At 40.9% G+C, this 14,159-nt stretch overlaps 1 long non-coding RNA gene across 1 annotated transcript; it reads left to right on the top strand.

Moving 5' to 3' along the window:
* The first annotated feature begins 1,899 nt into the window (after positions 1–1,899).
* On the top strand, positions 1,900–12,967 carry LOC130592806 (uncharacterized). Its single transcript, XR_008970668.1, has 3 exons — positions 1,900–2,086; positions 6,929–7,022; positions 12,858–12,967. It is a non-coding gene; the product is annotated as an uncharacterized LOC130592806 (long non-coding RNA).
* Positions 12,968–14,159: the final 1,192 nt, after the last annotated feature.

The raw sequence follows: 14,159 nt of genomic DNA, 5'->3' as shown, positions 1-14,159 counted from the left end.
ATTGTTATCAGCTCTGTTCCCGAGCTGAAAGTCAAAACACTGCACTGCACGAGCTACCAAGAAGGAGAAAAATGACTGCTACTGCTGAACCCAGGACACCACCTTAGGGTGATTTAACTTCTACCTAAAGCCTCTTCTGCTGTCCTTTGTCAAAGACCTTGGATATGGCTATATCCTTAATGTGTCTCCAGATAATTTTATTAAGCTACAGTTTTCTACTGCAGGAGGCTTGCTGAAATAGTCTTAACATACTAGGTTTCTCTTTATGTTTCGTATTGCAATAGTTTAAATCAAGCTGTTACTGAATAAAGACTCACCAAAATTCTCAAGACTATTCACTAGGTTTATTAAAAGATTAGAAAAAAAACTATTTGCAGCTTTCCAGTTTTTTTGAGTATTAGTGAAAAAATATAATTCTGGTTTGAAAGCTGTTGTTAGCGAGAAAGTATCGTTTGTTGGAAACTTAAAATGCCACTTTGTTATTAAGCATCTTCAGAATTCAAAACATCAAGAGAAACCCAACTATTCTTAAGTTATGTAACTTCATTCAACAGTTTTTCTGTTATAGGATTTTCTCTTCTAATACCTAAAGCTTTGTCTCTCTTGTTTCTTGTATTTAGAAACAGCAAGAGCAGGAGAGTACTGGGAAAATACTAGATAGAAGTAAATGTAGGGTCCAGCTTTTCAAAAGAAAAGTGGACTTTAACAATTAATATTTCAGGTAAAATTCTGAACTTACTGAATTAGAAAGAGCTTTGCTAATGACTTTATTGAAGCCAGATTTTTAATCTTCTTATACTACCTTTCTTGTATGATAAAATAATCAAACAAACTTTTGAAAACATTACTGTTCTGGTATATGTTTCTGGCTTGAGCTGTTAAGGGAGCTATTTGCTTTTTGAAGCAAGGGGAAAAGAAACTTGAACAGCCGTTTCCCCTGTGGTGCTAGTCACTACACAGCATACAGGACCATGCTCGTTGTAACCTGAGAATCCCTTCCAGGCCTTGCCGGAGAAAAGCAGCAAACCAAGACACAGACCCATCAAGCCTCCAGCTTTGACCTTCAGCCTGTGACTTGGCCCATAAATATCAGTTCAGCGTATCATCCAGCAGATCACAAACTGGCTGTAATCCAGTAAGCATCTACCTCTAGTGAATCTGATTTTGTGAAGGAGTTCTAGCAGCATCCCATTGCAGTAAGCAAGGAAGAATACTGCTTGGCACTGCCTTGTGCTCAGATAAAACCATTAAGTGACAGACTCCCAGTAGGTTTTTTCCATCATTTCTCTTGCCTGCCAAGTAACACCATGTGTCAGATGTGTCCTTTGTCTTGGTGGAGGACATCATTTAAATAATCTGGTTAAAAAAAAAAATATAGCAAAGGAGCTTTTAAACCAGAATCATTAGTATAATAGCACAGCCCCACAAACCCTCCATTAGGGTATCTGAAGTACTGGCAAACCTTGGCAGGAAAGGCAAAAGTGATGGACCCACAAAAGCCAAACCAAAAAAACCTTAAACTATGTTTCATTTTAAAACAAAGCCATCAGTGGTACCTATCTGACATTTTCAGTAGTGAAAGGGATCAAACTTTTGGGGAACTAGCACAAGCACAGTAACCAAAACCTTATTTAATATGATACAAATGCTGTTCAGGCCTCAGTTGCATGAGGAAACTGTATAATGAACTTATAGCTACAGGATAAGTGCATTCCTGGACTAATTCTAGAATTGACACAACACATTTTCCTCATTCAAAACTTGTTTATCACTGAAGAGATTGTTTATCAAACCTGTTTATCAACTAAAAAAAAAAAGATAAAAAAACAAACACAGAAAAGGTAATTGTGATTTAACAGTGTCTTTTGTGTTAATTTTATTTTCCTCCCTCAGGAAAGCTGCATAGCTAAAACATAAACTCTTCACCTGCACAGGAAAGATTTAAACTTTGAAGTGATTCTTTGGTACATGATGCCTGTCAGGTTTCTTTTTGCACTGTGGTTACTGTGCTGTGCATAACACCACAGTATTTTCAATGCTCTAGTGATCAAAAAGAGAAGTACAATACAGACACAATGTAAGTATTGTTATTTCCGTTAAGTACTTACGAGCTTCTGAAAATTCCAAGGGAAGTGGGAATTCCCCTTAAGGGAAGTGTATTTTTTCTGGTACTTCCATAAGCTCCTCAGAAAAGGTGGTTGTGTCAGGACTAATGGCTCAGGTCATCTTTATCCAAGCCTACACCAGAGAAGAGTAGAATCCAGCTGACAGCTCATCAGGATTCTGAGTCAGGCTGCCTGAGAAAACAGATGCTGCCAGATTTCAGTGTACAAGGCATTTTTAAATGCTTTAGTTAAGCTAGAGCAAATTCGCATGCAGCCACTTACATTGATTTCCATTCCTAATCAGCTAAACTAAGTCAGGAAGCATAGTTTGAATGTGAACAGACAACTTTTTGGATTTCCTCAGTGCAATCAATTTAAAGTCTCATCTTTCATCACTGTGTCTGACATAGGAAAATTAAAGAGAAACAAGCTAAGGCGCGAATTTATGTCAGACTGGCTACTTTACCTTTGTCCGTTTTCAGCAAACACTTGTAATAAGTGTAATGTATCCCACTTTCAAAGTGGACTAACTAGTGAATTCTGAAGGCATTCCCTAGTCCATTTGGCAGTGGTTACCTTTGTGTATCTAATCTGTTGAAACTTGCTCACATCCCATGTGCAAGATTCATTTGTATTCTTTCATGGTTAGTACAAAGTGGGCAGAAATGTCAGGAAGCTTGATGTGGAGTATCTCTTCTAAAAGCAGTGATTGTACAGATGGAGTGTGTAGGTTAATAGGGTGCTATGTGATTCAGGTATCTAAAAGAGACTGTCCTACTATCCCATGTGAAAGTTCTCTCAGTATTTTCTTCTTTAGGAAACAAATCAGATATTAACATATGCTTTCACAAAAGTAAAGTAATTGGAATTTGAGCTAGAGTTATACTGTGTGGAGGCCTTGGGTGTTTCTATTTGCAAATCAGCAATGTGGTTTTGTTCTTATGTAAGTATCTGGAAATGCAAAATCAGAACACACCAGTGAAGCCATTCTTTCTTTTCCCCAACACCAAGAAAAATAACTGTGTTGCACCCTCTGCAATTAATGACATTTATGAAGGCTGCCCCCTCCTCCTTTCCCCCCAGTCTACTTCTAGCCAAAACTAACTGGATAACAACCATTACTCCTCTTAGCTGGCCCAAATGCAGACTCTCCACCTACAACTCGGCTGGCTCATACACAGTCAGGACCAGACAGTATGCTCTGTAAAACAGCAGCAAATAGGAACCTAAAAGACAACAAAGAATACTGTCTAACAAGCCTATTTTGAACTCAGTAAATGAAAATGTGTGAGCAAATTGAAACACCTGCCACCCCTTGCAATTTAAAGTATGTATGGAATAGTGAACAAACAGTGTATATGTCTGGTCATATATTTCTTCTGACACTCATGTCTGTAGTTTATTCCTGGCTCATATTCAAGCAAATACAGTAGTACAATTAGTTCTAAGAACAAGTATCAGGGACTTGTATTTGAGTTATGCTTTAAAAGGCACCGAAACAAAAGCATAAAGTGTTAAACCACATCTAAAGTATTGATCTAGGCTCTCCTACCATTTGGGCAGACATCCTCATTATATACTAAGGTACAAAATATTTCACTAATGAAGTACATGAGTTTGTTTTCCAGCCTGAAATGGGTGATCTGAGTGTAGGTGAGGGAAGAATTTGTCCTGTTGTGCTTTCTCCTTTCAGTGATTGTTTGCTCTTTAGGTTTTGTGTTTTAGGACTCTTCCAGGGGTTGTTTCTACTTACTCTGTGGGGGCATACAGAACCAAGGGATAAAATCAGTTCTATAAAATGGGCTGGCAAGGATCCTGCTGCCTAAATGTCTGTGCTGGAAGGGACAGGGAGTGTTTGTTGTCCAAGCAGACAATTGCGGCTTCCCCTGTGCAGCCAGATACCTAACTGCTCCTCAGTAAAAAGCCAACAAAACAGATGGCTGGTGGCTATTTTGGGGTGAGAGCAGAGGGGAGGGAGAAATTATATCTTCTTGCAGGAGCAATCTACTACTTCCACTTTCTTCACTGCATCAGCAGGGGTTAAACCCTCAGCTCCTGAGTTTTGTCTGCACATGTGAGTTACTTTATCCTCTTTTTTTGGGTGCCAAGATACAACCTACATGCTGAGAAGCCCTAGGACAGCCCAGTGTCAGCAATGCTGGTTTTCTAAGAAATCTGCACACTTATATACTTACTGCTCAGATGATATCTTTGTTGTTTTTCCAATCGCATCTGCCTCCTGTATTTTAAGCACAAAGCAGTACAAGGATTAATGCAAGTGGAATGTGCCTACTGGAACATGGCCTGTTTGTTACAGGAAGCCATTGTCACGCGTTAATGACAATCTGACATAGGCTTGATTTCCTGAATTGCAGCATAAACAGGGAAACTTACCTTTGAGGAAATATAAACCATTTATCAATGGCTAATCTCCAGGTTCTTTTCTTAACGTCAGTGAAAAACAATAATTCAGTGACAGAAATAAGTTGTTTTTTTGTCATAGGTACTCTACCCGTCAGCAATACCAGGTGGATTTTCTTCAGGAAATATTTTTGCAATGCCAAAGGAATAGCACATTAAAAAAAAAAAAAAAGGCATTCTGGTATCAGTGAATTTCATGGGGTTGATTTCAACTGGTACTGGAATTGGTTTAAAAACTGAAAACAGTCACTTTGGTTTCTCCCTGTCTCTCTTATGGAAGTTTCTAGACCATGTTCAGTCCATTCTTAGGCTGTGAAAGAAAGAGAAAGCTCAAGCATGCCCTAGCTTCCTACTGCTTTGTTGGCTTAAAACCTAGTCAGTATCTGGCCCAGCCTCTGTCATTCAGATCAAAATACCATTTTTAACATAAGAAGAAGTTTATTGGTGGGACAAAAATTACTGCATTGAACTGCTTTGTGAAGTTTCTTTTAAGGGACACCAGGATTACTGAGAATTCAGCTAGTAGTTTCAGTAAAACCATGAGAGTTTCTCGCTGCCATACTCATGACACAGAAGTTAGACTGAGCCCCTGGGAGTGAGGATGTTAGGAGTGATCAAGGGCAGGAAAGCTGGACAAGATGCTACATTTTATTTTGCTTGAGGCTTATGAAAGCTCTGTTGCACTGCTGCCTGGGGGCTTGGCACCCTCCCTTTTTCAGCTGGCCTAATGAAATAGTCCACCTCTTCTTCTGGATGCATATGTATGTGTTGTTAGAGCATAGACAGCACTGAAAATCCCACTGTGGACCACAGACCACACTCCAAAGCACTTGGCTGATGCACTGCAGCCTGTAGAGTAGCACCCTGTGCTGAGGTTGCTGACAAGAGTTGTTGAGGCCAGGGTTGGAGAAAGCAGCAGCTGACACCAGGGGTGGCATTCAGTCTGTGAAGAGGAAGAAGGGCATGGGAACAGCAGGGATGACAATTGATACAGCAACTGAAGTATGAACAGGGTACAGGAAGGGGGGAAGGATTTCAGACAAGAACACTGACGACTTGGATTTGAGTTTGAAAGTTTTTTCCTTTTGAAAGTAAATGCCTGCTCCTCCTTACTCTAAATATACTCACTTTCAGGAGGATTTGTACCCTTACCCGACTGTTTATGAAGCATTTCACCAGTACTGGTCAGAAGCAACCTCCATATTTTCTGAAGATAACTTTTAATCTTGTTTGCATAGAGGAAGTGATTTGCACCTTTGCTGAGCATATTGCAGTTTTCAGAGAAGCAACACAATTCTAACACCTGAAAAACAGGAACCTGAATGTTTCCAATCATCAGCATTTGCAGCAGTATCAGTCAAGCAGCATGCTTCAGAAATCAGGAAAACATCTTTATCCAAGCAACATTTTCCTGTTTCTGTTTCGATTCAGATTTTTCTCTGATTCAACTCCAGAATAATCACCTTATGGCAATTGTTAGAAAGGTTGGAAGAGTTAAACCAGGGAGAATGTGGCCCTTTAGTTGGTGTTATCTGTACTTTTTGTATTCTAAAGCCAGGGGTGACACTTGATATTGTACTTAGTCAAAGCCTTTCAAGCAGTGCTCTCTGTATCAGATTAATGATGCTCAGAGTTAGGCAGCAAATCAACCAAATCAATACACATGCAATAGTTCAGGTGGCTTTTTTCAAAAGAATGAAGGACTTGCTGTTACAACACCACCGGAAAGAGAGAAATATGTGGGCAGATGGCAGCAGGGCCTCGTTTGGACAAGTGAGCAGCCTGAACTATTGTCATCTCACCTGGCATGTGACCTGAGAGAATTTGGCTCTCTGTTCTTTCCTTTCTTTTGCATGGCCCTTTGTTCATTGTCTTTCAGCAGTGACTGATGTTTGAAATACATATGCTATTGCTGCTTACAGAGCTCTAGCACCAGAGGAAAGCAACCTGAGCTTTAGAGACACTTCAAAAGCAAAAGGACATAATACCTATCTTGGGACAGCTATTTAGGCAGGTCTTTTTATGAGTTCTGTGTCTGGGAACATGGTAGTTGCCTAATTTTGAGCAGCCATTACCTTACCTTTAGTTTTGAGGGATGACTCAGCTCAGCTGGGACCTTTGCACTTCCATCAGGGAGGCTAGCTGTCTCCATACCTAAGGGCAAATTGATGTGTGAAATACTTTTCAGAAAATCCTGATGCTAGGAGAAAAAACCTGCCCATTTTTTATGTAAATGGTTTGGTCAGAACAGGAGGAAAGTTTCTGTTGGTAGCCTGTGGAGTTTGCCTCTGGAAGGTCAGACTATAAGTGTTCCAGAAAAATTCCAGTGAGATTATTGTTACAAATGCTAATTTGTCTTTTCTGTTCTTTTTCTTATTTTTTTTTCCTATTAATTTATCTAGTTTTATCATGCAGGAAGATGAAAAGACATTCAAGTACCATGAAAGAAAGCTTGGAAAACAGGCAAGTGCAGAGAACCTGGCAAAAGATTACCAGGTGTGTAAGCTCAGGGAGGCTCAGCTGGCTTTTGGCTGGGTCGGAGGTTCCAGGGTTAAACTGAATGAGATACTTGTGCTGGCCACTTAGGAAAGGCAGATGCACAAGTGGAATTTTATTTCTATGCTTCTTGTCCCTCTGTAACTGAAAGACATCTAATAGCAGGAATGCTGTTGCCTCTGATCCCTGGAGGAGGAGATGATTCTGTAAGGCAGAGCATGCATGAGGAAAGATGTTAGCTTCCTATTCTGTAGTACTTTCCCTGATTTGTTGCACAGCATGACAAATAGATCATGGTTCTATGATCTATTTGTCACTTCCATGATGTTTATATGTTTTGTAATACACCCTAGAAGTAGAATCAAGGCCAAGTGCCAAGATAGTTAATTCCACTTTCCTGAGTTTCCCATAAGGTTTAAGTTATGTATGGCAATTACCTCCTTTAAACTGTTAAGTGTGCAGAAAGTAGTTATTGCCTGCTGCCTTTCTACCTGCACCATGGCAGGGGTAGTGAACCTTGCTATGCCTTTGCTCACAGGGTGACACAGAAGTGCTGCTCACCTTCCTGCTGCTGTAAGAGCCGTGACGAGCTGCACTGCCAGCCCGGTGGTGCTGGGCTGTGTGCATGCACGCAACTGCCAGCAACTCACTGCCTGAAGAGTTGAGGCAGAAAAGGGTAAGGCACTGGTGTATTGTCATTATGGCTGTTATACAGAGGAGGAAAAAAGACAGAAATGAAGTGGCTGGCCCGAGGTCACCCTGAGGAGCCGGAGTCACTGTAAGGAACTGGATCCCCCATTTAACTTACATCTCCATCCCACAATGCTCTGTGTTAAATAACACACATTTTGCAGATTTATTTTACAGTTTAATTTCCTCATGCTGCTAGAACAATGCCAGTCTCTGGCCATGCTTGCTCCATGTAACTTCAAGGGCTCTGGCAACTTGAGCAAACAAGGAAAACCACAACCGAAGGTCAAAACATGCTGCTCCTTGCTCGAACTTCTAGCTTTTTTCTTTCTGCTGAAGGTGGCTGGTTGCTTTTTAAATATCATGATCTGATTAGCCTTCACTGGACCTGTTGTATAATAATGAACCTAAACTTAAGCTTAATAGTCTGAGGCTGCTGTGTGACTCCATAGGGTGATATAGTACCTCCTGATCTGCTTGCAGGACACATTAGAAGGCCTCTGTACTGAAGCTGGTGGGCTTAATTGGTTCTGGTGTTTTATGCCAGTGAATTATCAAATGTCCTGAAGTGAGTCCCATGTCCCCAACATAGCTCCTGAAGCCACATGTACAGACTTCACTGCATAGGGCCCGTGTACTTGGGTCTGCTTTAGGCTGCTTGGTTTGCCTCAGTGATTCCTTCCTGGGATTCCTGGCACACTTTGTGATACAGCTGTCTGTCAGTTTACAGGATAAAGCTGACGTATCTGACCCATATTTAATAGCTAGACCACCATCCATCCCAACAATCCATAGTGAGCATACAAAACCAGAGGGCAGTGTACAAGCAGGTGATGAATTTCTACTCCTTCCCAAAGAGCTGGGCAGGGAGGAGGGGGCATTCTCCAGACCACATCTTTCACAGCTGGTCTGGGGAGCCACAGCAAAGCGAGGTGATAGGAATCGAGCTCAAAACTTATAAAATTGGTGCCCATGGCTAGAGATATTGCTATAAAAATGCCCACTCTTAGCCTACTAGGAAAATAAAATAGTTAATGGTGAAAAACTAGGGTGTTTTTACAATTGCATTTAAAGCCCTAGGGGAGCCTGTAATGGGCTAAATGGACTATTTAGAGAAAAGCCCACATGTTTTCCTCTTTTTTTTTGTGTGTGTGTTTTAATTTACTGTGTGTAGCTGCCATTATCCATAAACCAAAACTTATGACTCTGTTACAACAGGAGAACACTTTATTGTCTGCTGTTGGCAGATCACCCAAAGTCCCCTCCCAACTTAACAAGCATTAAGCTTCAATAAGACACAAGACACTTCAGAAAAAAACATCGCCACAAGGCTAATGATGACAACAGCTGCCAGCAAACTTTCCATTGCAAGCAAGTAAAGACTTGAAACAAATTTTAGCTCAAGTTTTGTTTTAGTAGCATCAGTGACATGTCTGTACCGGCAAAGGCTCAAATTGCATTCCTTAACACTAGGACTGTAGACCTATCTCCTGGAGTCATTACATTGCAACAGCCTGGTAGTCATGAGTAGAGTTGTGAAGTCTTTAATGAATCTGACCTTTTTCTTCTTTTAGGAGGTATTTATGCCCTAAAAGGCCAGAGAGGCAAGTCACTGGAGTCTCATACAAATGAGAATTTCTGCATGCCAAAGAAAGTTAAGGTGACTTTTATGTTTAGAGGAGGTCATGAGAAGGAGGTTGTGGGTCTCAGCAAAGCTGGAGAGTCAAGAACTTTGTAATTCTGTTTACTTTTCTGATACTAATTTTCTTCTCAGTAAGTAACTTAAAGTCCTGTCTTCATCAGCGACCTTACTTACATGAATAAGAGCTCTGTGCAGTATGAGTAGGTGAGGTCTGGCCTCCCTTTGTTTTTCCAATCTATAGATCTGTGCCAATTTTACTCATATACATCTCCCAACTGGGTAATGAAGTTGCTCAATGTGAAGTTGCTCTATAAAGAAAACCTTGAAGAAAATTAGATTAAAACAATCCCAAACACTTGGTAACAGCAAAATGTCTGAACAACATAACTGCATCATGGTACAATACAGACAGTGAGCACTGCTTGGTAGGAAGAGGAGTTTGCCCTGTCTGTTGTTCATGCACTCTGCCTTCTCAGAGCAAGTGTTGCCGTTTTGCTCAGCATCTTCAGGAGCTGCAAGGAAGTAATGAACAGGACCAGGCTGGAAAGCCCTTCTGACATCCTGACTAATGTTTCTGTCTTATGCAAAGAATGATCACAGAATGGAGACTGTCTTGCAGAATTGGGTAGGAATGAAATTTACTTAAATCTGCTCCCTGACTGTGCTACAGTCAGGAACATTTTCATGTCAATTGTCTGACTGAAGTACAGTTTTGCTATGTGTAACCTAAGCCAGAGACAGAGATTGCATTTGCTGTAAGAAGACTCATGAAATTCTGGGACAGACAGACTGCACCTCCTTTACTTGCTGGAGCACAGGCCAGAAAGCTGCCTGAAATGACATGTACTTTCTCATCTGTGTGACTGCAGTTCTGTCTCTAAAGTACAGTTCAGCAGCCTGCATATCCTATACTGTCTTGCTGCAGGCAACAGCCTTTTTAGAAGGTTCCTAGGCTGACTTGTCTGCATTGTACTGACCATGTCTGCATTGTACTGACCATGTAATTTTGCTGCATGAAGATAAGAGCAGATAATTTGACATGAGGTAACATAGCCTATGGGTTGGCACATACTTGAATCTGGGGTAAGGAATAGTGTGGCTCCAAATTTCTGCTTGTTTGAAGCTCCTGCATTTTGAATATTAGTACTCAAATATTTAGATGTGAAACGAATTTGAGCTTAAGCATGTGGTGAGACCCAAGCTTGAAATGCAGTCAGGAAGTAATCATGGTGGTGTCCATACCCATGCAAACTACAGTGCAAAGTCCCGTTACTGAAGCTGCATAGAGGCATCATGATGTGAAGCTTCGTCTTTTGCTTCCTTATGGTGTCACCAGTAAAACACTGGGCTAATATAGCTTGACCATTATATCCTATGTTGAATTTGTACTACATGAGGTTAGAAAAACAGCTTTAAGAAAACCCAAGAATATTTAAGTCACTAAGTGATCATAAATACCAAGCCCCATGTTACTATTTTTACCATTTTTCAGACCATAACTGTACTATACTGTTTGCATCTGGCCAGTATACAGAACAATATTTAAGCAATTGCCAGGCCCACCAAGTTAAAGCTCTTTCTTACTCTACAAAAATAGAGACCTTCTAAGGGGTTGCTACAAAGATGTTTTATATATGTGGTTCTTTCATCAGCATACAAACAATAGGACAGCAAAAGGAGTGTGTTGTTAAGGGGCTTACACTGACTAAAGTGAAAAAAAAGAGCTAACTAAAAGTAAAGAATGCTGTACTTGAGAATTTCTGCTGAGTATTTTGTATAGGAAACCTGATACTAAAGCTGTGAAAAATCCTCATCTGTATTTTAGGGATGTAGTCGTGGTTACTTATATACAAAACATTTGCCAGTCTTGATTATTTAGGATATATTTCTTATATTCATTTCTTTTAGAATAGAACAAGACCAAATTCCTCCCACATTTGGCCTAAATGAAACTGACTTGGCCTGATTTATCTTTTATTTATTTTCTATGGGACATGTTGTGGTATTAATTTAGGCAGGACACTCCTCATTGTTTTCCCTGGCTAGTCCTGCTTAAAACATGGATCCACATTACACTATCCTAATGATGAATTTGGAGTGAGTAATAAGATCTGAAAGAAGAGACAACCTGATTTTGGAAACCAGTTACTTTTTATGCATATTTGACTTTAAAAAAAGAACAAAGAGACAAAGTTCAGTTTGAATTGTGCCACACAAAAGCAGCACTTTCATATTCCCTGAGAAAGGAGATTAATTGGGGGGGGGGGGGGGGGGGGGGGGGGGGAGGAAAAAAGAAGGGGAAAAAACCCTTGAATTGTATCCTCCCACGAGGACATTTAATTTAATAAAGCATCCTCCTCAGGATTGCTCCACTGTTGCTTAGGTGCCTCAGGGGGAGGATTCTTCCTCATGAGGGGGAGGACCTTGGCCAGGCATAAGGGAGATGCTAAGGCTGGGTGTTAGGGAGTGGATTTGTCCCTGAGGGCAACCTTCTCCTTTCCAAACAGCTGTATGGATTTCTAATGCAAATTTTGTCTTCATTATGTGGATGAGAGGATTCATTTTAGGTAGGTCAACTGTTTCACACTCCTTTCTGAATTCCCCTGGCTAGTCTACTTGGTCTGGCAGTTTGCAGAATTGCCCACCTTATGACTTAGTGTATACCTGCCACCCCCCTTCATCCTTTCCCCCAGGCAGTGGGATGTAGGATGGTAACAGTGTAATTGAATTGTTGGCGAGTTGTACAAGGGTAGTCTGAGTTTTGGCTTTGGTGGTCCACTGTCGGTAATGCCAGCAAGAACAAGTTAGCTCTTCTGCCTTTCAGGGTGGACTCCTCCTTGTCACACCACTTTGGCAAATTCTTGTTTCAGCATCAGTTTACAAAGTAGAAGCAAAAGACAAACTCTACTGTATGATCCTAAACAAGTGAAAGAGAACTTTCTCTGTCAACCTCAACATGAGCAAGACTGGAATGAAGCCCCCTTCCCCAGCTTTTACAGTAGTGCATAAGTCTTTCAAAATCTGAAATGGTGCTTGGTCAGTGTATACCTGTTGCACACTGCTTCCAGTCTGGCAATGGGTGCTGTCCAGGAAATGTCAAAGCAGAATCTAGAGTACACAAATAATGCACACTTCTATCTAGGAGGGACATTCTGTGGACATGAAATAAGATGTTACTTGTTACTAAAATATTTTAGGCCAAACAAACTAAGAAAAGCGTCAGGAATGATCAGGTTTTCACCAAACTTGCATGGGAGAAAACCCTTGCTAGGTCATCGTCATTCTTGTGCAGCATCTTGAAGGAGGATTAGATACTTTCCTGGCTTTGGGGAAAGGACCAATCCTTTGCTGTTTCTATTTTTTCCTCTTTCTATTTTTTGGGTGGGTGGGGTAAGGTTGGAAGACTATATGGATAAGTGATTGTGTGCCTTTGATATTCTTTATGCTCTTGCCTCCCATGGCAGTCTTTCAGGTTTGCCCTGCCTATTTGATTGAGTTTTCAGGAGGAAATATGAAGGAGGAGAAGCCAAAGAGCTATGGGAAGAAGGGCACTGAAATGCTTTTACATCCAGCAGCAGGATTGCATTTGGCAGCACAAGCATGCCTGTAAGCCAAGCTTCCTCTGATTAAATGTTTTTGGCCAAATATCAGAATTGGTAAGTATATTGCATATTGAACTCCTTTTCAAAAGCATAATGAGAAAGAAGGGGGAATACTGTTCAGTTTAGGAAAACCTCGATAGCACTGTATTTTGAAACCTAGTTACTGAAAAACGTGGGAAGTGGTGGCTGACAGTGACAGGGCCGCTTAACCAGGCTTTGCAAGAAAAAGTCCGCAATACCACCAGGTGGCGCGTAATGCCCAAAATAACCCTAAACCTGCCCAAACCGCAGGGCTTTCAGTGCCATCTAGTGCCGCCACCCGCCGTTGGCTTGGGGCGAGGAACATCCCATTCAAGGAAGGCCTCCACGATGGATGCCTTCTGAAGGAGCAGGTTATGCTGTCTGTGTGCAGCATGTGCAACATATGTAGTGGTTTGAGATGAGGAGTGTGTCTGGAGAAGGTATTACCATCTTGTAGTACTCTGACTCCCTTCTTCTTGCATTTTTCCCTAAACATCTGACCCTTATGGACAGGGTACTTTGGCTGTTCTTGTGGTAATTTTAACAGTGTTGACATTTAATACAAAAAATCATCAGTTGCGAGTAATACCTACAAGTAGAAAGGGGTGGGCAGTGAGAAAATAAATACATCTTTTTCAGTATCCCTTTCAGAGTGATATTTTGCAGGCTTACAAGCCTCCAATAGAAGTTTACATTAATGAGTTATTATTATAGCTATTGCCATTGTACTTTGTTTGCTTGCCTTTTTCCTGTAACAGTAAAGCAAACAGAAGGGAATGACTGTAGGCAGTAATTTTCAAGGATTCATTTTGAACAACAAATAGTCTGTTCCTTCTGCTTTGCTGCTGAGCTTGCACATACTTACTGGCAATCTCTGTTGTTCATCACAGGGGAAAAATTTTAAAGCAAATGAACATCAAAGAAGTAGTGAGAGAAGGATTGGCAGTTTCCACATTAGACTATCCTATGAAAAAAAAAGAAAGAAAGTTGTTTTATCTCTGAATGGATTGGACTTACTCATCTCTCCACAGCTGCCTGCTTTACACAGTCCTGCAGCTTGCCTGAGCATGCATGTTTTCTGAGTGGGAAATGTCCTGTCCTGTTATGTCAGCTCCTTTTCCCTTAAAAAGAAGAGCTAACAGCAACGTTCTCTTGTGGAGCAGTGATTTTCTACATTTATCT

This window comes from Pezoporus wallicus, unplaced genomic scaffold (genome assembly GCF_028554395.1).
Source record: "Pezoporus wallicus isolate ANWC-B61680 ecotype Strahan unplaced genomic scaffold, APGP_CSIRO_Pwel_v1 contig_227, whole genome shotgun sequence".
Taxonomy (NCBI): domain Eukaryota; kingdom Metazoa; phylum Chordata; class Aves; order Psittaciformes; family Psittacidae; genus Pezoporus; species Pezoporus wallicus.
This window is presented reverse-complemented; position numbering and strand designations above follow the sequence as displayed.